Here is a 22,791-nt window from a genome sequence, read left to right as displayed (position 1 = left end):
CAGCATGTCTCTGCCTTCATTTCAACACCAAAGGGAGGGACGGGGCGGGGGGAGAGAAAGGAGGACAGGCAGCTTATCGAGTTTACAGCTGCTGCTGAGAACATTGGTTTGATCCTCGCTGCTGGTTAGGATTCGTTCCCACAGCAGGCAACAGGCAGCGGGTTGGGGCGCCGAGCATTGGCTGGATGGCCTCAGGAGGTCATTCTTTGGGATAACACGGTCTGTGACAGGCCACAGGGAGCCATCCTGGCCTGCACCCTCAGTTGCCAGCATCCATACAGGGAGAGCAGTCAGTATATAAGCCTGAATCTGAAAAACAGGCTGTTTATTTCCCCAGATACTCTAGTAATACTGAACACAGCAGGGTTACCAAGGCTCCCTCCAGCAGCAGCTACTTTTCACTCTCCTTCTGCCTCCTAATAGCAGGACTCCATCCTAGCCCAGGGGCTGAGATAAACCCCAAACTCTGCTGGGCATCCCTGGCTGCAGAGCTGCCCACTGCTGGGGATGGGCTGCGATCCAGACAAGAGTCCACCTGAATATGACAGTGACAAACAGGACACCAACCAGCTGCCAAGCAGGAACATTTCTCACTGCATCCCACCAGATGTGAACAAGAGATGAAAGACTCTATACATCATGTTTGATCCTGTGAGCCAACTAGTCTCTTGGCTTTTCAGTAAGAGTGGAGGAAATTTTATATTTCAAATACCTTATTTATTTTGGAACATCAGCACAACAAGAGCGGCCAGAATCCTTGTTACAAGTGATTTTGATCTGTATCAGGAAACTGAATATTCAGGGGGAGAGAACCTGAAAGCTTGGACGACAATCTTCCCTCAAACTCTCTATTGATAGTCATATCATGTTCCTGTGCATTCACTGGTTTTTAGGGGAGAGCTATGCTTGTCCCTGCTGCCCCAAATGCAAGAAGAATGGAAGGGGCTGCATTGAAATGTGTCAGCCTGAGTCCCCCCCTGTGCTTCTTGCCGAAAGGAAAGGAAGATATTAATGCAGATGATTTTGTTACATAAATACATGTTGTATCAGGGCCATTTTTAGCATTTGTGGGGGCGTGAAGAACTCCAAGCTGCGTATCTATTTCATAGGATTCAGCTGAACTGAGGAAAAGGACAGAGAGTTTTAAGGTAAAACATCAAGATACATCTTGTTTAAACCCACGCAATTCTGTACAGTGCTCCACATGACAGAAAAAAGATTTCTCTAGCACCTCTCTGGCCTTAGTATTGCTTTGTAATGTTTTGTAACAGAAAGACCTCTTAATATAATTGGATAAAATTAAGGGCAAATTTGCCATCAAATTTCAAATAATAAGTGTGCCATTTGGCATCAGACATTCTCAGTTTCTTTACATACTGCATGGCTAGAACATTCAATTAAAATAGAATTTGAAAATCCAGAAACCTAATTTGTTGTTTAATCTCAAAGTCACTTAGACTTCAAATAGACAGATTTCTATTCAGGAGAGAGCCTGTTTTTGAATGAAGAATAAAATCTGGGGGCATTTTTAGCAAATCAGGCTCACAAAATACAAAACTTCTCTTGATTTCTGAGTAGTTTTCTATCATCCCTTTCACCTCAGCCTCACATCCATTCCTGTTCTGCACTGAGCATGGCTCACAGTGCCCCCGATGTGTCCATCAGTGCAGAAGGGAGAGAGCTAACGGCAGCCCCACTATGGCTGTGCCAGCTGGGTACATGTTACACCTACCCCAAAAATGTGCTCAGTTTCTTCTGTGAACATAAGTTAAGCATGGTTGAGATTGGCACAGGCAAAACTGGATTTTGCACTCCTTCCACTTGGAAGTATCCAGCAACTGGAGCAGCAATGTGATCTTCCACGGTTTTTTGCCTGCAAATGTTTCTGAAAAAAATATATATATATATATATCTTTTTATCTCTGTGGTCATCTAAGAACACGGACAGGGAAGCAGCTTTTGGAGATCATGTGCTACTTAGAGAAAGGCATTGTTAAAAGGAAGTTTCCATGGGATTAATGAGTGCTGCAGTTTTTGTTTCTCGGGTTTCAAAAGCACCCGATTGTTTGGAAAGGAAAAACAAATAAAAGGACAGAAAAAGCTAACTTTTAGTAAGTCATCTGAGCTTGGAAAACTGGCTTATTTCTGAATAGTGTCTACACTCTGTGTTTGTTAAATCCCATCATGCAGCCCACAGAGTAGACTCCAGCTGGGTCACTGATAGCTACATGGTGCTCAAAACTAGAGGGAGGAGAAATAGTTACCTAAAAATAAGTCTAATTTAGTACTTGGAACATCCCTGACAACCCTGGCCCAGAGCATGAAAAAAGAATGTTGGTTTAATTTCATAAAATCAGACTGAGATATGTCCATATTTTGGACACTTCACATTTCAGAAACTCAACTTTTCTGCAACAAAGATCAAGTTCCTCAAACTAATGCTTTAAAGTCACCCTGAATCTGCTTCCTACTTTAAATTACCGCCTCAAGAAATTCATTCAAACCACTCCCTGAACTAGTGGTTCAAATGGAAAAGATGTCAAGAATTCATTTTACTAGTTAAAATATTGTATTCTGGTGGTACAATAACAAAGAAGACTTAAAAGCCACAGATTTGCTCCTCTGTACTGTTTCAACATTCAGTTGATCGCTTTACCTTGGATTTACTCTGGAGGTTCTCAACTCCAACTGAAAACCAATTCTGCACATAAGGAGAGAAAGATTTACTGTTATTGCTCAGCATTCATCAAAGAAGGAGACAAGATAAATGCAATCTATCATAGCAGTAAGGATACCTGGGTGACCCTGTAGGACTCTAGGGCCCAACTTTGGTAATGGTGTTAACAGCAGGAGGTTGTTCAGGAATTTGGAGATATTTCAGACAGATCATAATCTGTGAGAAACAATAAAGCTGCTAAAACTATGCTTTGCACAGGCCAATGCCCCAAATCATACGTTCTCTTTTTGGAGGAGGAAATAAAGTGAAGATCTTTGAGATATGCATCTTCAGACAAAGAGTAATATCCATTTACAGTAATAACGTACAGCATGAGAGAAAACCAAAGTAAAATAAGGGAGATCTTGTCATTAGGAACACTTCAACTTGATACAAAATAAGATATACAGAGGAAAAAATGCTTCCAATACTAACTTTGAGGTCAGCTAAATACACTAAGACAGGCCTTTTCTACCTTTTGTTTTCATTGGAAACATACTATTTCTCTGAGACATCTGTTTTCTCTAACTCCTTGCCATCCATCTTTTGCACTTTTCCAACATCAACACAACAATATCACAAAAGCGCTTTTCAGCTGCCAATAAAGAAGATTTAGCAAAATTCAAACCTCACCAAGTCACTGGCAAGCAGGTTAGAAATGAACAGGAGCTGCAAACAATGACAATATCATCTCAGAGTGCTGCTCTGCATTACAAAAGAGAAAATAAGCAAAGTACAGAAAGGAAGGAGAATGCAGATCAATGCCTTCAGCGCACTGCTTGGAAACAGGATCAGATCAACACTGCAGTTCATGAGGATTTCACTACATTTGGTCTCTGCAGTGGTAGTCCCAATTGGATACAACACCCCTAGGCCAGCTGGGAGCAACATAATGCTACCCCAGGTACCTTACCAGTGTCCTTCACTCAAGGTGCTCAAGTTCGGAGCTTTGAAGTTCTTGGTTCCTCTCTAAGAAAGAGAAAAAGACTGTGCATCAAGAGGTGTTTTTTGCTTTGTCCCCATGGTCCTTTTACTTGGCAGCAACAGCAGCATAAGCAGAAATCACATCTTTTTTTTCTTCCCATCCCATACCATCACATGGAGAGCAATATGGTAAAATGGATTGGGGATACTATCTAGGTTAAAAGAAGCTCTCCTGAAACAAAACCAACCAAACTACCAAATAAAATCTACAGATACTGGATAAACCTAATCAGAGTAGTGGAGGGAACAAGCAGTGCCCTGACAATGGGATCATTTATTCTCTGGAGAAATAAATCCTCCTCGTGAGTTTCTGTTAAGAATAGAGAGGTGAATTGAACTATTCTGGAGTACTGTGACAGATTTCTCAAGGGTTGGGAAAGTCTGAAGGGCAGCATGAACTGACACCAGAGGGAAAAAGAAAAAGCACCTAAGTCCCAAATTCATAGTAAACCTATGAGAAATAGGATGACCTCCACTCTTCTTCCCTCATCCATCATTCTTAGAAGGAGAGAGGAAAAAAAAATAAAACATTTTTGCCACCTGACTTTAGATCTTTTTCAACAGACACAATATATTTTTTGCCATAAACTTACAGCCATCAACAGTTACTTTTGTCCCAGTGTGTTGCTTCCCTCACAGCACTGTATGAAAATGACATTATAAGGACAAAGACATAGATGCAGAATTTATTTAATCTCTTTAATACATTACTTTCCTAATGTTTCAGTGTGTCCATACAAGAGTTTAAGGTGGAAAGTTTCCCTAGGAAAATGTCTTCCTCTTTATTTTCATGTATCTGTACTAGACTCTTAAGATAGGCATTAACGTATATGAATAAACTCCAGTTGTGTTGTTTTTCTATTGTCAGACATGGCTGTACACACACATTTTTGCCTCGCCAAACACGATCTCAGCTTAGCTGTATTTGATGAATATTGCCTAAATTCTACTTGATAAATGCTCCCTCTAAGATCTTTCCTCTATAGCGTGAAAAGTCAATGCCCTAATTTTAAGTTGCCCTTTGAAAGCAAGCCAATATTCGGATGGATATCGACTCTGGGCCTGCTAGTTGTTCTGCAGTAGTATTTGGAAGGCTGCTGTTTTAATGAATGTGCTAACATTTGATACACACACTAACAAAATCAATAGTACTATTTTTAAAAAGCATGTGGCTTTACTAAGTACATTGACACTACCCTGTTGTTCAGAAGTTTACTAGAAACCTCACTCTATGCCTAAATTGATGCATCTGGCTCATTTCTCTACTTGCTTGCTAGAATGCATAATACCAGACTTCAAGGACATTGAAAGTCAGCCTCTGCTGCAGGAAAAAAAAAAAAAAAAAAGCAAATATGCTTGTTTAAGTTTGAAGTGATTTGATAGCCTGTACCTGAAACTCCCCTGCAATTGTCAAATCTTCCTGTTTCTTCTCACTGTTGTCACAGACAAGATGAAAGTTTTCCACATCAGAAATCCCTGGTTCTTTGGCTTCTGAAGGAACTTGGTGACTATGGGCAGAGAATAAAATGTATTTATAGCCAACGATGAACAAAATCATCCCTTTTCTTTTGTCCCTAGTAGGCAAACACATCAAAGTCCTTGAATCCGAACTTTGGATCTGCCATAGCCCATCTGCAGTCAGTAGCTGTTTTCCAAATGGTGACTGAAAATATCCAATCTATGTGAGTGAACAGGCTAGAAACCTTGAAGGGAGAGGAGCATGTAAGAAGTAAATCCAGATTAAATTCTTGTGCTGTGTGTATTCATACACTACTAGTCACATTGACTTGGCTCCAATTCTGAAAACATACCTTCTTTTTAAGGAACTGATTCAATGCTATAGTATGTGGGCATACAATTGATCTGGGGATTAAATATAGCACTAAAAAGCAGTTAGGGCAAGATGGAAGATCAATTTGGTAACTTTCTGTTCAAAAACACCTTCCTTTTCTGAAACAGTTCATAATCCAGGATTCTAGAACTATATTAATCAGTCAAAATTAGTTGTTTTCACCACTTGAATCTTTAGCATAGTTAGTTGCCAAAATATGGCATCACCCTCATCAAAAACAAATAATTTTTTTTGTATGCATTTATATACGCCTAAAACCTGGTTGGCTGGGAAAGGAGAAAAAAAGCTACACCACAGGAAAATCTTGAATTGGAAGTGAAAAAGGTTTTCTTTTTCTTCTATTTTGAGCAAGCATTGGCTTGCTTGGGAGGAAACAATATTTTACTTTTGTTTTTTAATTTTACCATTCCATTTCAACAACGAGGCTCCAGAAAAGAATATAATACTGGGAAATTCCTACAACATGCAGATATTCTGCCAGAGTCATCTGGAACAGATATTAAAGTTTGAAAGAACCATAGAAAATGTAAGGCATTCTCATCAGAGTTTGAGAAGATATTCACTAAATGGAAAGTTTGGTAGTTCAAAGCTTTGCAAACAATATCTTTTCACCCAGTGAGCAATTAGACAGTGAAAGTCATTGTCACAGCCTGTTAGTCAAGTGAAGAGTAGAAGATTCAAAAGGAGAAGAGGTATTTTAATGTGTTAGAAATACAAAAAAAGCACAAAATGAAACAATTTTCAAGTTAATATAAATTACATTGCATGTAATATTCACCATGGAGCACTAGGAAGGAGCTTTTCTTAGTGGCAGATTACCACCATTTATTTTCTATGCTGCTGCTTCTTGTGTCACCCTTCTTAAATGCCTGGTGGGAAGTCTGTCCAGGTAGAACACTGGGTAAACTGTGTTTTGGTCACCAGTTTACTGCAGCAGCTCCTACCTCCTCAATGCACTCCTCTCTCATGTAAGAATATTTCAGTATACAGACTATTTAGACTACTTAACAATGGGTTCATGACTCTGGCCACGAGGCTCATGGCTACGTTGCTCTCCAGGATGCCCACAACCCCACTGGCAAGGCGCACAAAGGAGCCTATGACACACTCGCATCTCTGCAAATCTTCTGCCTTGCTAGTTAGCTCAAAGCCACTGATGATGCCACTGCTGTTGCAGTCAGCCCAGACCTGGCACAATACTATGCACTGAAATGCCATTATTCCCATTTGAAAGAGTCACTTGACATAAACAGAAATGAACTGAATTATTCAACCTATTTGTATCAAGCAAGGAATCAGTGCCAGTGTTTTTGAGCCCTAATACACTCTTTTAACCCTACCTTCAAAGACATTGCAAAATTAGACTGCGGTAGCCTCCCTGCATCTACAAACATCTGATAATGGAACACAGAAAAGGAAAAAACTATTCTCCCACGCACACCCAAACAGCATCGTGCAAACAGGAAAGAGTGGGAAAGCAATCTCCAGCGCAGGTGTTTCTAATGAAAATGTATTTGTGAAACAACCCAACGAGGGGTTGGCAGGAGAACACAGGAAACTGTCTATTGATCCACAGCTCCTTTGGATCCCACATGATTCAAACTGAAGCATCAGCTTCCTATAAGAAGCTCAAAGCTGATGTTCATAAAGGTGTTATGCCATGATGCTGTGCAAACAACATAGTGGTGGGGCAGTCAGAGGCAGCATTGACCGTAGCTGGAGAAAAGACCCCAGTAGAAGAACAGAAGCCAGTAGAATCAGAATAGTTGTCAGTGTCATGGCAGGACACAGCAGCAGTGAGAACTGCAGACAAGCACACCTATAGCTGCACCCAGATTAGCTCGCTGAATTGTGAACATTTGCTGAATTGTTCCCCACACTCTTCTGTCTCATATTATTTAATCCACCTCAGTAAATGCAGCCTTTAACAAAAACCTCAAACTATTACAGACTGTTCTTTGGCCTGGGCATCACATCAGGGTGTCTAGCACACAGATATTAGGTTAGCTCCTGGGCAGGTATTCATCAGATCTAACCTGATAGAGTACCAGGCAATTTTTCTCTTCAGCTGACATGCCTTTCCACATGTAAGCAATATAAATGTGCACATTTCTGAGCAGATCAGTAGACAATAGCACCCACAACAAGGGCTGTGCTGAATTTCTCAGCTCCTTCCACTCCTCGGGCAGTTTGTTCAATCATGATTCATTTTAAGCAGATGATTTCCACCATGATGGACAATTTCTTCCTCTTATATTACATGATCTTTCCAACTATAGAGAAAATTTTGGCACCGTGAATTTATTTCTTTTTTTATGTCTATGGATACATCCCGCAGGTTGTAACAACTCCTCTGGACTATTAGAATAAAGGAGGTCCCAAAAAAGGAATGAACTGCATTATTTATAGGCTAAGATTTTGTAAGAAATAAAACACAGTTGAGATCAATAGGCATTTCTCTAAGAACTGGTACAGACACTTTACCACTTGCTACAAGAGAACTAATAGCAGAAGGCATTAATGTGTCTTACCCAGAATCACAGATCTGATTAAAGCACTAAGAACGTTACCTTCAGGTTCAGTTGAGATGCTTTGTAGAACAAAATATCTGACAACAGTGGTAACAGCCATCCAACAAAACAAGGCATGAGGACGAGCATATGGATCCCATGGCCCAAACCAGCACAGATTCAACATTGCTGGTAGAGGAACGATAGCAAACTCTGCCCTAACAGCAATGGGCAATGTTGTAGGAGTTGGCCCTAAGAAGAAGGTCTATGTGCACAGAATAGGGCAAATATGGGATGTGAAAATGGCCTAGATTTTGTTTGTCTCTATAATAATAGGATAAACAAGATTCTGTGTGCATCTGGTGTAAATAATATGATCTCGCTTGGAATAAACCTATTCCAAAACATTCCAAAGAGAAAATAAAAGGAAAAGCATACTGTAAGGGTTCTAGATGCTCACCAGCCATTCAGAACAGAAGAACTACAGTGCACAAAGGACATCTCATCATAATCCCCTGCTTGCATTTCCTACAGGCAGCCCTTTCACCTGGCTTCTGACAGTGAGTGGGTACCCTGTAGGGATCCCACATTGTTAGGTTCTGCAGGGAGTGTGCTGCACTGGGATGAGCAAGACAGCAGCACACATCCCATGCTGCAGTGCTGACTGCTGAAGCTGAAAACTACAGAGTAATGAAAGAAAGATTCTCAGGTTTCCTGTAGATGAGATATTTTAATTTGCAGAATCACAGAATAACCAAGGTTGGAAAAGACCTCCAAGATTATCTAGGCCAACCGTTCACTTACCACCACCATTTCCCCATTAAACCACGTCCCTTAATGCATCTTAACACTTCTTGAACACTTCCAGGGATAGTGACTCAGCCACTTCCCTGGTGTCATGGCAGCCCATTTCAGCACCTGATCACTCTTCTGGAGAAGAAAGTTTTTCTAACATCCAACCTGAACTTCCCCTGAGGTAATCTCAGGCCATTCCCTCTAGTCCTATCGCTAATTACCTGGAAGGACACTCTGGGCAGCTCCTGTGACTTTGGACATGCTCCCCTTTGGCCTGGCAGAAGAAAAAATGTGACTAGTTTTGTGCCAGCTGAAATAGCAGGGCACCAGTGATGACAGCACTGAAATCACTTGAGGGAGGAGGCAGGGTGCAACAGAAGGGGAGGAGAGAGAACATGATCATGGCAACTAGCTGTTATACGGCTGAGGCTGTTGTGGTACTATAGGACAAACTATGAAAAGCAGTAGTTTTATTTTTGTGACATGAAGGCACTAATGCCAATTAATGGAGATGTGGCAACATTTCTGGTGTATCCCAGTGACCTAAACATCTGCTGCTACACTGCAATAGAGACTGATGAACTTCTTGCAAAATACTCTTTCTTTTTATAGAACATCATATTAAGAAACTGAAGCAATTCTTCTGCAGGCTATAACATACCATCACTGCAAGTGGGCACCAGTGCAAATGAAGCTGCTAGTGCAGAAAAAAAAATTCACCTTCTGACAAATAGCCTCACTTTGTATTAGCCATTTCTTAAAACTGTTTCTGCTCTCTGCAAGCTGAATTTCAGGTTCAGGTTTGAGTTGAACACCAAGAGTGGTACAGGAGCTGCAGAGGAAGCCTGCCACTGTGCTGCATCACCTCAGCTCAGCCCTGCTGAGTACAGGCAGACTGGACTCCAAAACTAGTGGGTTCCTGCAGCTTGGAGTAATACCTGGGCATTACACAGGCATTTGGACATCTCTTGGCACCTCCTTATCTCAATGAATGTAACTTTACAATACTCAGTCGATTGTTGCATTGGTTTCCCTGAGAAGAAGTTGTGTATGTTGCAGTGAACAGCTGGCTAAGGCACCAGCATGTCAGTGGTGAGGCAGTGAGGGGAAAAGCCATGGCTTTTTGTAACAAAGGGAAGGGGGGTAGGGGGGAGGTGGGCTGGGAGAGAGAGAGAGAGAAAAGGAAAGAATTGTGAAAGAGAAGATCAAAATGAAAGCAAACAGTGGGGGTAGAGTGGAAATATGTCTCCTAGGTCTCCATGTAAATCTCCTTAAGCTCAGTATCACCGGTTTTTACTTCTTCTGAACCCCCCCTACTCCCATTGGAAAGTTATGTTGGAAGCCCAACATAACTTTTCTTGTGGCTAGAAGCCTTTTAATTTTTAGCCTAATTTTATTCTTATATTTTGTCCATCTGTTCTTGTGCCAGCTTAAATACTTCTCCCCCAGTGATGTTAACCTCTCAGTTCTGGTTTCAGATTCATCTTAGCTGGTTCTGTGTATGAGCTGCTGCCAAGCAGGCATTCCCTCACCTCCCTGCACATGGAAGCAGAGACTCATCCTGCCTCTCTGCCCACATCAGTGGAGTGATGCTGCCTCCTCTACTGGCAGCAGGGCTGCTGCTGACAAGCAGTACCTCTACTGCTGACCTGATGGCCAGCCAGTTGAGAAAACTCAGCTAGCTGAAAATCAGCCTAGAAAAGATCCCTCCTTAATCCCACAGTTATTCAACCACTGGGACAAAGTAGGCGTCAGGAATATGCAACACAGAAAGAGAAAGGTGAAGAATCCCAGTGCTGACAGCCTGGACACTGATCAGTGCAAAACAGTTGTGAATCCATATCTTAAAAAGCAAAATAAAACAAAAACCATCAAGAGTTCATTCTTATGCTTTCACATTGCCAAATAAGAAGTCCTACTTTCTTCTTGTCAGGTACTTTTTGTCTGCTCTCCCCAGAAGGTCTCTGCATTTCTTCCTGCTGTATCGTGGTGTGAAATGACCTGCACACACTGTCCTGGAGTTGATCTCACAGCCATTCACGCTTTCCCTTTCTGAGTTAGAAAAAACTTACCTGACTTGTCCTCAGTTTCCATTGAGAAAGACAGTGAAGAGATATGAGAGATCAAATGGGGAAGGCAGAAAAAGAGGGCGCAACTGTCATCTGGGATGAAAGCAGAGCCCAAAGGATTCTGACAGCCCTAGAGCTTCACGCAGCTGAACCCTGCCCAAATGTGCTCCTGGGACATTTACCTTCCCCAGAGAAGTGCCTACTTAATTAAAAACTTTCCCCGGTTACTGGTTTAAGCACGACAGTAGCAGGTAGAGGAGACAATGCTGATGGACCAGGCAATGGCAGTGCCTGAGCTAGTGGCTTCCTTACATCCTTACAACAAATGCCTCTGTTGTTAAGCACAAGAAATGCCTAACCACTTACATATGCACTCAAGCATATGTTTTTGCATGTCGTTGACACAGAGCCTACAAGTCCCTTCAGATCGTATTTTGTAAAATGTTAAGGTAAGCAAACGGAACAGACCTCAGAAGAGTAATAGGAAGAAATACAGGGAGAAAACCTTAGAGAAACAAGAAAAGAGACCAGGCCTTCTTTAAATGATTTCACGTTTTAACATCTGACAGGTTAGCTGGTCTCGCCCATGGTCATGCAGCACCAGCGATATTTCTCCATGGGTCCTTTGTTTTCAAGAAGGATGTAGAATTCTCAGAGCATCTCTGAGAATTCAGCACTGAATCACTTCACACCTGATGACAAAAATACATCCAGACAGGATGTTCTTCAGCCAAAGGACATCCCTCTGCCTAGCAGCTAAACTGTACAAACCACATGGCAGCCTTGACGCAGGACCCTGATCCCAGGAGCTGTGTGATAGGGCCTGCCTGAGGGCAGCTGAGACTGGCAGCACAGTGAATCTGCAGCCTCCACATGCAGAAGTTTCCTCTGCATCATGTCAATCACAAATGGAAAACACAACCACTTCCTTCCTTCTGTCTCACAACGTTGGCTGGCCTGGGGCTGTGAACCCACAGATCTCTGTCAGAAAAGCGCTTGCCTGTGTTGGGCAGGACTCCTGCAAAGAGGCCAGACTTCCTAGTACGTGATGTGCTAACTGCGCTGGGCAAGCCCATATGGCAGAATCACTGCACTCCCACAGCCCACCCAGGCCTGATGCGTGCAGTGAGCCCTGCCTGGGGGACACCTCAGCTACATGCATACACACAGTGACACTGCTCTATGACTATCTGCTAACACCACTACCAACTTGGTTTTCTGGGCATCTTATTCTGAATGGTAAAAGAGCACACTGGGGGAAACATAGATGACCCTGCAGTCAAATGTCTGCATTCAGATTATTCCACTAAGGTTTCACCCTTTGGAATATGAGAAATCTTTCCCTTAGATTATCTTTGCCTGATTGCAGAGATAAATACTATTTCATACAAACAACACGAAAGAGGAAGACAGCTAGAAAATACATAGGAGTTACTTCTAATTCTGTTTTAGAAAACCCTACAAATGTGAAAATAACCTTAGATTAGATTTAAAGCCATATTAGGGGACCAGAGATACACAGTTGCCCTGCTGTCTGGATTATCTGATGGAGTAAGGCGCAGGAGTACCGCTTGCCAGCCACATACATAAACCTGGTTTATCACATCCTCAGCAAAGTAGATTATATTTTGTGGTGCCCTTATCCACATGTTCAATCATTGGGAGTGCATTACCTTTCCCAGTGACCTTCTTATTGCTCTTCTAAATTAAACAGCCAGGCATTAGTCCCCAGCTTCAGCTCAGATAATTGGCTGTTGTACAGGTGGTGCAAACAGGGGCAGAGCTTGGTGGTGGTGACAAGGTCTCTTACCTCAGAGAAGAGGAAAAGCCGCAGCAGAGACCTTCACCTTCAACCTGCTGTTCATCACTACAGAAGCTTCACCACCCAGAGCACTTTGTGCTGAACCAGGGTCCTTCCAAGAGCAGCATGAAGCACCTGAGAGAAAAAAAAACAAACAGCAGAGTTTCCCCACTGCTGCTCTAAATAAGTCGTTAATTAGGTATGTTCAGGTGTTGTGAGTTGCTGCAGACTGAGTTTGAGATCCTCACCCTAGTCAGAAAAATAGACAAAGGGACAGATTTAGGTTCAGTTTGAATTAGGTTGGAATCTTACTATTTGATCTACTAGGATTTTCTCCAGGTCTGAGGGACTTTACCAGTTTTACGGGTGTTACAGCAACTTGTCTCCTTATTCACATTTGGCCGCTCCAGCTGTCAAATCTGAGGCATCTGTATCTTCTGTCTACTAATCCGTGTACGTTTGGTAGCCTGTCCTATCCCAAGGCAGACTTCAGATCCAAAAGATATCCTCAGAAAGGGTTCCTTCCTGCTGACCTTTCTGCTGAGTCCTAAAAAAAAGTCAAACCACAAATGCATGCTATTTTACATTTTATCATGTATGTTAAAGAAGAGTAATGCATTTTGAATGAGCTAAAAACTATTATTTTAACCTTCACAATAGTTGATAACTACATTAGAAATACAGAAATTCCTAGATATTTGAGAGCTCTAACCATATTGTCCCAGCTGTGTTATCTGTAGAGAACATGATACAGCTATGTAAAGCTGCTGTGATGGCTAAGTATATTCAATTATCTGTGTTAGTTTTGTCTCTCCTGCCCATACTCTCCAATTTATCTCAGCAATTGCTAAGTAGTTTAAGCTTCTTAAGCTATTTCATGCATGCATTACAAATAAGCATGTTGGGGAAAAATACGGCTATTTTATCTACCTCAACCTATGAGTGTAAACACACCACTAATCTGTGTACAGCTGTAAGACATGGCCCTTCTCCCATTACTCTCCCCCTTTGAAAAACAAACTTTGGAATATGGGTCATGTGAACACAGGGACTCTTATAGGGAGCCCATGGAACAACGTGTGCATTCACAGGTGTGCAGTAGGCTCCTATTGTCTTATCCTCACGCACATAACAGGAGCTAGGCCAGTAGAGAGGCTAAATGGGGAACAAATGGATGGACAGTAAAGATGATGTTGGTGGAAAGAGCAGGAACCTCATTCTGTTTCTTTCAAAGGCTTGTGCATAGTAATTCCTCACCATTATGATATACGTTGCATGTATATGCATGATATGCTTGCTAAAGGAACCCTGTCTGTCATCAGCAGAGAGGCCTGCATAAGTGCCTTTATTCCAAGAGCCCATTGGAGTTGAGACAGTATGGCATCCATGAGTGAGGAGAAAACACCAACTCTTATGGTAATGAAGATTACAGTGAAGAATGGATGGGATAAATGCCTGGTGGCTTATCCACTGACAGCAATTCAAGGGATTTTCCCTTACAACAGCAGCTATAGCTAAGTTTCACTAGTTTTCTCTGCAAACCACCCTAGAGGTTTCACAACTAGGCAGAAAAAATCTACATGGAGATAAAACCTTCACACCATGCCTCCGAGCAAATGTAAAAAAGGACCCTTGTTTTTGTGTGAAACGTTCAGAGGTGGAACAAGTAAAGCCCTGCAAATACACATACAAAAAGCTGTATAGTTAGCATCTGAGTTGGTACATACTCCAAGAGCACTACAAGTCAGCTAGATTAAGTTAATTTATCCCATCTGATAATTAGGCTTGTGAAAATTAACATCTATTTTCTAGCACTTTCAGTTTATAGCAATCTGTAGCAAAATATGTGTTTTTTCTGCTAAGTACCGTGATCTGTCTGTAGGATCTGATAGAGGTGAATGGTACCCATTCACTTCCAGAGGACTTCTTCCTCAATAATTTTGTGGCAATTGGCAACCGTAGTTCTTCCATCCCTTCCTCTTTCAGTCTCCTACGCAAACTCTTCACAAGCAGTGAGGTTTTGAACACTCTTCTTGCTACAAGCGGAGAAATAAAAGACATTGCTGAAGTGTCTGTCACTCTACAGACCATTTATCAGCCCTGAGAAAATTTTTTCTCTGTGAAAAAAATAAATAAAAGTAATTATTATTTTTTTTTCCCCTGATAATTTGTTTTCATAATTCTTGATAACAAGATCTAATCCAAGTTGTTGTACCTTGAGAACTAAAAAAGGCATCTTCATATTTCTGCCCTGGGAGGTGATGGAGTCATCATCCCTGAAGGCTTTCAAGAAAAGGACAGACATCACACTGAGCAACATAGTCTATAGGGGTCACAGGCATGGGTTGGTGGTTGGACTAGAACCTTGATGATTCCATGATTCTATGATTTACAGAGTTATTTGGAGAGCAAGCCGATGTTTAACCTGCGTGTTGTCACCAGCTCCACCCTGAGTTTATGGTGATGGAGCATCTATCTTTATCATGCAATGACGTGGTTGTGGCCTTGCTCACAACCTTTGCCTTTGAAGGCATGGACCTGAAACATTGCCCCCTCTGAGGAAGAAGAGAGATCATGGGAAAGCCGACAGCACTGTCAACATTCTACTAACTGTGAGCATGAAGCCTGTCTTAGGAAATTAATGCCAAGCATCTCATTTAAATGGCATTTTGTATGGGACAAAAGCCAGGAAGTATAAGTATTGGTTTGGTCTATTCATCACTCACATGACTGTGCCCTTTGTTTTTAGCCTGTGATGAGCGGTAAGGATAGAAAATCAGCCCCAGCTCTGAATTTCCTGGCTTTTGTCAGTTTATGTCACACCCATAATATTATTCAAGTGGGGGGTTTTGTGTGTAACAGATAAATGTCGACAAAGCCCCATCTAATGCCTTTTAGGTTGCTAGGAAACCAACTCTGTAGCCACCACAGAGATATCTCTGGCTAGGGGCTCAGATAAGCTCTGACTTGTTTTGATTAGGTGAGCTTTATTACAGAAAAGACAGCCTGCTTGACATCATGAAAACGTGACCTGTTACAGAAAGATCACTTATTGCTCACAAGTTGCATCCAATGGAGGACACCAAGAATACTTTTCTAGCCCACCAAATCACTCCCAACCCAGAAAAATTCACACCTCTTAATAAAGGCTTCCCACAGTCCCCTAGGAGTTGGGGCTGATGCTGCTAACACCTCTGTGTTGAAATGTCATTATTAGTCTGGCTTTATTTCATGTGTCAGGAGAACAGCAGTATTTGTGGTCTGCTGGGCAGAGGAGATAACTAAGAATTAAATTACCTATGCTGTTCCCTCAGCTCTGCAATTTAATGATTGTGTTAGAGAATAAACTTACATGAGTTTACCTGTGTCAAACATTTATGCAACCCTGTTAATGGAGGAGGCAAAGTGATGTGAGTCTCTCAGCAGTTGCTTGTAGTGACCTGGGCTGCTCAGGGGCACTGATACTCTTCTCCCTTCTGACTGAGTTCATCTCTGCCTGCTCATGTTATACCAGTGCCCTGTCCCTACCTACAACATGTCCAGCAGGCATTTGGTGGAATAGTGTGAACACCATGCCCTCCTGGGTATAATCCTTTACCTCCTTACTGATAAAAGGTCTTTCCCATGACCTGTCCTACTGAAGTTCCAGCAACTTGTCCTGTTCATTGAGCACAGGTAAATAACATTATTCCTTCTTCTATGTAGCAAACTTGTATAAGTTATCCTCTCTTCCTCAGCCAGTGTTTCTCTAAATGAAACAGACTAAACTTTCTTAATCTTTTGTTATAAGCTATAAAACAAAACCTGAACCTCTTTAACTCCATGCTGGTTGCCTATGAAGACAAGGGAAGTATTCCCCAAGCTGCAGAGCTGTGAGCTATGCAGTTTCTGTCCACATTGCTGGCAATAGCTTGGAATCTTGCCTTTAATCAGGAAGGGTTCAAGCAGATGTCTCTGATGTGCTGAGTCCAAGAGCAGCTGAAGCTGTGTGACAGTGACCTTAGAACCGTGCTGCAAGCACTCTCTGGATTTCCATTGTGGTCTAAGTTCACATTTATACATTGACATTTATTAAGGTACATGGCTCCTTGAAGTACCCTCATGTGACAGATGCAAGTCTACCAGTTCACAGATGATCCTACTGAGTTGCTTGTAGGATGTATAAAGGCTCTCCATAAATCTATGCCCAGTTACATGAAGGGTTTCATTTGTTCAGGAACTATAATCAGCCAATAATCATGGCATTGTTAAAGAAACCACTATTCATCAATCTATCTCAAGTAAAGCTATTACAGGAGTTAAAAAGTGATCCAAAGGATGAAAACAAACAGACTCTTTCCAGCTAATTGGGAAAGCAAGTTTCAGAATAATGAGTTCTGTGCCAAGGACCATGCAGCTAAAGTGCTTCAGTTGGGAGAGCTCAGTATAAACTGGTACCTTCCACACCATTCAGTATATAGGTTAATATTAACATTAGGCATTGCACATTTAACTCAACAGCCTAGGAAGCAATGATCTGGTATGCTTCCCTGCTACCACTATTAAACCTTGGATCTGTGTACAGTATTTGAACATACCCTTGTGCACTGAGAACCTGCCAAAGAGGATACAAAACACCTGTTTACACTCTTTGCAGCTTGCTCTAAGAGCAACCCCCAGTCGCCCTGGCTGATTTGGTCATTTGGCTTGAGCCCCTTGGGAGCACGTGAACCATGACCACACAGCAGTGCTCTGGGATTAAACCTCTGTTGCTCTCTGCAGCTGGGGTTGGGTGCCCCTGCACCTCAACAGCAGTGGCATCAGCATGCACTTGCTCCCATGCACTACAGAGAACCACACTGGCCTCTTCCTTAAAAGGTGACCAAGACCAATGAATGTGTACAAAAGCCTTTGTTGCAAAAAACACACCACCTGCTTCTGCTATGACAACTTCTGCTGCCATTGCTTCCTCAACAAATGCTGTCAGGGCCCCTCCACAAAGAAACTTACCCACTGGGGTGTAGGAAAAACAAGCTCAAACCAGGGCTATGGATGGCTACACACAGTAGCTCGTTAGAACCAGTTTTGGTCAGACTATGTTCGTTGTGCAGTACAGCTGCCTCAGTTATGTTCTTGGGTCTTAGCTGCCAGCCAAGCAGTGACATAACAAGTTGTTACATGGAAGTGCTCTTGCGGCCTGAGGGTTGCTGTAGGCAAACAAGGATGGGAAGCAGCTGGTAGAAAAGGCTGCTGTGTATGTGTTTGTAGCCTTAGTGAATCTCACCTGTCTCAAGGCTTCTTAAGGTCCTGGACCTCTCACACTGAACATGATGCTCCAGTCTCAAGTGACAGTGTTGCACAAATTTACTGTTATGGCATGTAGATCCCAAACTAGCATAGCACGTGACAGAGGCATGCATGTCAAGCTGCACCAACACGACAGTTGCTATCATAGCTCATTACATGTGCAGCCTTTGTTTTGATTTATTTGAAGTCAAATTACTGCTGCAGGCCCAACCCAGCACATCAAGCTGGCCTCATACCTTCTCAACTCCGCCTCCTATAACACTCCTTGCAGCACAAACCTGCACTGAACACACGTACCATCAAGAATTTAACAGAAAGTATCCCTCACAACTCATCCTTCTTACACAAAAGCTTATGGAAAATACAAAAAACCTTAAACTCAGTGATAACGTGGGTTCTGTCACAGTGTAAAGATGAACATAAATTACTAATTTTCTTAGCTTTTCCTCCTCCAAAATAACACACTCTCCTTGTATTCCTTAGGACTCGCAGGAACACAGGTAATCAGGGATTTGCTGTGTACTTCAGCTGTGTTTTTCAGCCTCTTTTAGCCATCACCTCACCTAAATTGCTCAGACAGCAAGGATGTTTGTTGTCAAAAAAAAAATGACAACATTAAGTGGTGATTTATCATGCCCATTGATTCAGCTCTTCTTTCCCTAACTCGAGTATCATAAGCGTGGCTCAGCAACAGGACAAATACCTTCTGGAGAGTTTCCACAAGCCTAAAAGACAGGATCCAAACAGCTGAAGTTCAACTCAAGTCAATGAAGACTTTACCCAATTTAGAAATGGAGTTCTCAGGGATGCCAGCCAAACCTATTCACATTTGTGGAAGAATACCTGATTTACACACTTTTAGAGTGTGCCTGATATTACTTCTACCACAAGGATGAACTTTTAAATGAGATTAATGATGTCTGGGTCACTGCAATCAGAGATTGATGAGGTCCTCGTCAAAATCAATTTACTCTTTCTTCCCACAAAGGGTTGCTGCCACTCTGTTGCATCCCAAACTAGGTCACAATTAAGACGATGTAGTTTGATCTGTTTTTCCCCGAACAGATGCTTTAATTCAGTACCTACAGTTTGTCGTATACAGTTTTCTGATAACCTCAAGGGAGCTTAATGGTAGCAGTGCATTAACCCACTGATGCTAATCTGAAGGATCAGGTATCAGGATATGCAAATGAATTAAACTAGATCTTGTTTTCAGAAGGTATCATAAGATGTCCCTTGAGCTTCATGTGCTTTTGAACATAATTTGATGCATTAACATTTAATTTCTTCCAGGTGGGGTTCACCTTCCCCTGAGGTAAAGAGCTTACAGTGTGACACAGATCTTGTGCCTGCCTTCTTGTTCTTCTAACAAGAAACACAAGATCCAGTTTCTCTCTCCTCTTCCTTCCCCCACTACTTTCCTCCCACAATGTTTTAAAAACCTGACAGTAATGTGAGAAAAGTTGTTTTGCTTCCATTAGGGCTCTGTTCTCACTGAGTGACTCCCCGATCACATTTGCTACCTTGATGTGCCAGTGTTGTTGGGATCTAAGCAGAAGTTTTTATTTGTCCTCTCTCTATACCCTGTTAATGCCTTGGGACAGCTATGGTAGTTTCTTGACCTGAACATAAGAACAACTAAGAAGAAATTTGCACCAGAGACCCAGCCCAAGGCTTGTACAGATCCCATTAACTGCTGGAGCAGGTTTTGGGAATATTAGTCCATCCAGTGTAAACATTCGTCCCGTGCAGGCCTTCAGGACCATTTGTGGCTTCACAGGTCTCCACACTATGATTTGTGGAGTTCCAGGTGACCTGGGACAATAGCCACTGCCAATAGCTAAAATCATAGATTTTAAAGGTCAGAAAGGACCGCTAGCTTTCATTACTCCAGAAGCCAAATAATTTAATCCAGTAAATCCTGCCTCAAATAAATATCTTGTGGTTGATCTGAAACATATATTTTCAAAAGCTGCTCCAAAGTCAATTTAGAGATTCATTTTAACGAGGTATCCCACCACGCTCTCTGCATCCCTGTGCACAGCAATGCATATGATGTGCTTACATCTCCCTTCGTACACTTGAGTTTTGCTTAAAACACTGAAGACTTTGGTCAGAGCAGAATTGTTTACTGAGCACTACCAATGTGTTCTGCCTTGCTTAAGTAATGTTTTTATTATGTAAATTAGACAGATAATACTATTCATAAACGATACTGCATGATCAGATGGCAGACTGAGCTTAGTGAGATAGAGATTTCCTTTTTAATTAAAACTGCAACACTTCTGTGCAGTGGATTAACACTGAAAGGGTCACTGGAGGAAGGGAATTAAAGTAGGATTTGAATTATGAGAAAGTGGCCATTTCTGAGCAATTTAACAGCATAACAAGTGTGTCATTTCCCAGCATCTTCCTCAAGGGGCTTCTAAGACAACATTACTTTGAGTTAACCCCTAAAAGTCCTTGAAACATAATGAAATAGAATTCTTATTTTATGTTTATGAAAACTGGGACATAGCAGGTTGAAGTAAAAATGAAATCATCTTTGCTTTCTCTTTTCCAACATTCATCTTGACAGTAAGAATTTCTTTTTGGAAGTATATGGTACCGACGCTCCCATCAATCTCTGTTGGAGTTGGGGGATCTCCAGCAGCTACAGTAATTGAGCTCCAGTCATTCTTTTTAAGCAAATCATGTTTCTCCATCAGATAGTATATGCACTCAGCAATTAAGCAGCAATACAGATGCTGATTTTCAGTTCCCAAAACACCTAACCCTGCTGGCTGGCTGGTCCCAGAGGACTGTCAGTAAGCAGCATCCGCATATGTCACACTGCACTGAAACATCCTGGCTTTTTGATAAAAGAAACCCTCTCAGGCTACAAGGATCTTGAATCATACTGATGCATGCCCACCTTCATTTAGACCTCAACATGATTTTCTCCTGGTTGGATTTTAACTGCCATTCAGCTGACATCTGCTAACAAAGCAGAGTATAACGGGTGGTTAACTGCAAATCTAAAACTCGCACATGAATTCTTTTGCTAAATACCCTGCAATTAGACATAAGCTGAGTAAGGCAGAGACTGCAGTATTGTATCACTAGGAAACGAGCAGGGGAAGAAATCTGAGCTGCTCTTGTTCCATAGAAAAACAAAACAAAACCTGAAATATTTCCCTCTGTGTTCCTCAGGTATATAAGAAATCCTGAATCAGCCACTCACAGAGAATAAAATTGTTATAATCAAATTTCCATGTTGTCTATTTACAGCACTAGATTAAACATCTAAACATTATTAGAAAATATGAGATTTCTTCCAGAAAAACTGGCTGTTGGAAACAACAAATCCAGCGTGGTTACAGACAGCACAGAGTAGAGCAGCTATTTGGTACTGAGCCTCAATAAACCATTTGGGTAATCAAATATTTCTGTGCTGCCCACCCCACCCCCCAAAAAATATATATACATATACATATATATGTATATATATATATACAAACACACAACCCTACAGGTAGGATTATTGGGAGGATAAAAAATAAAATAATAATAAAAATAAAAATTAATCTGTCACCTAAAATTCACTGTGAGAAAGTGACTACATCCTCCTGAAGGTTCTATATGAGGCTGTTTACACGAAAAGCAGGAAGCCTCTGACGCTCAGGCTGCTCCAAAAGGGCTGAATTTACTCTGAATACTGCCACAGCACAACAGCACCATCCTCCTCACAGAGGGTCTCTTGACAGAGGTGAAGTAGATTTATAGCAACAATAAATGAAATTATGCTTACCCCATTGAGAACCCCAAAGGAAATCAATTTTTAGTTTGAGAGAATAACCGAATAAAAGCCACACTAGACAGCATAGACCCCTCAAGACTAGTTACAAGCAACACTGGATATTCACACATTCAGGAGCTGGAAAGAAAGCCCTAAGCGGGCACACTTTGCTCCCAGCTCTTCAAAACCCGCATTACCAAAACGATGAGCTTGCAGCTGCAGCACCCGCTCCTCTACCTGAGCTCACCTACCCTCATCGCTTTGTTGCCAGCAAACCCTGCAATGCAGCAGCAAGCACTCTGCACTCGGCTAAGTGTTTGCTTGTCTCCCGATGTCTGTGCCAGTGAATGTGTGCAGGGAGCTTTAATAAAGCAAACTCTGCAGCAGACTGCAGAACAGACTGACGAGCAGCTCCAGCAGCACCGAGGTGTGCCAAAGCTCTCTACCTCCCCTCCTCCAACGAAGCCCATAAGCCTGATAGATGAAAGCTGTGACCAGCATCAGGTGGTTAAAATACAGTTCATTAGCTCACGTTGCTTGCTGCCTGCTTGCTGTGGAAAGGCTGCAGGAGCTGCTCCTGATGATCACATGCTGAATGTGTTTACTGGAGTTCAAAACAGCTTATCTCCATCATGTCAAGCCCGCCCTTTAAAATGATATTAATTAAGCAAACAGCTTTAATACAACAGGCAAATAGTATGTAATCAGTGATTACAGCAGCAGGAAAGGGTGTGATTTCACTAAAATTTGGTGAGAAAGGGACAGAGAAAGGCTCGGTCTGCATGGCTGGAGGCTCCAACAGTCCTGCCCTGCTCCTTCCCCCTGTGCTCCCAGGTCCTGTCAGTGTTCTCATGCCTTGTACCAGTGCCCCCAGAGGGACATCTGAGCTTCAGAGAAAATCAGTTTCCCCTCTGTAAGAATCCACTGGTGAAGGAGATGAATTTTCCTAATGCTGTTTTTGGAGCAAAGGAAGGCAGCCTGCAACCTGGATGGAAGGCAA

At 42.1% G+C, this 22,791-nt stretch overlaps 1 long non-coding RNA gene across 1 annotated transcript; it reads right to left on the bottom strand.

Moving 5' to 3' along the window:
- Window positions 1–711: 711 nt before the first annotated feature.
- Window positions 712–22,236, bottom strand: LOC107315177. Its single transcript, XR_001555808.2, has 6 exons — window positions 22,043–22,236; window positions 13,083–13,274; window positions 12,737–12,862; window positions 5,091–5,208; window positions 2,657–3,685; window positions 712–1,885 (listed from the first exon to the last, which is right to left on the bottom strand). It is a non-coding gene; the product is annotated as an uncharacterized LOC107315177 (long non-coding RNA).
- Between the last annotated feature and the right edge of the window lie 555 nt (window positions 22,237–22,791).

The sequence above is a fragment of the Coturnix japonica genome, chromosome 5, assembly GCF_001577835.2.
Source record: "Coturnix japonica isolate 7356 chromosome 5, Coturnix japonica 2.1, whole genome shotgun sequence".
NCBI lineage: Eukaryota > Metazoa > Chordata > Aves > Galliformes > Phasianidae > Coturnix > Coturnix japonica.
The sequence above is the reverse complement of the archived record's forward strand: the minus strand, read 5'-3'. Positions and strand labels throughout refer to the sequence as shown.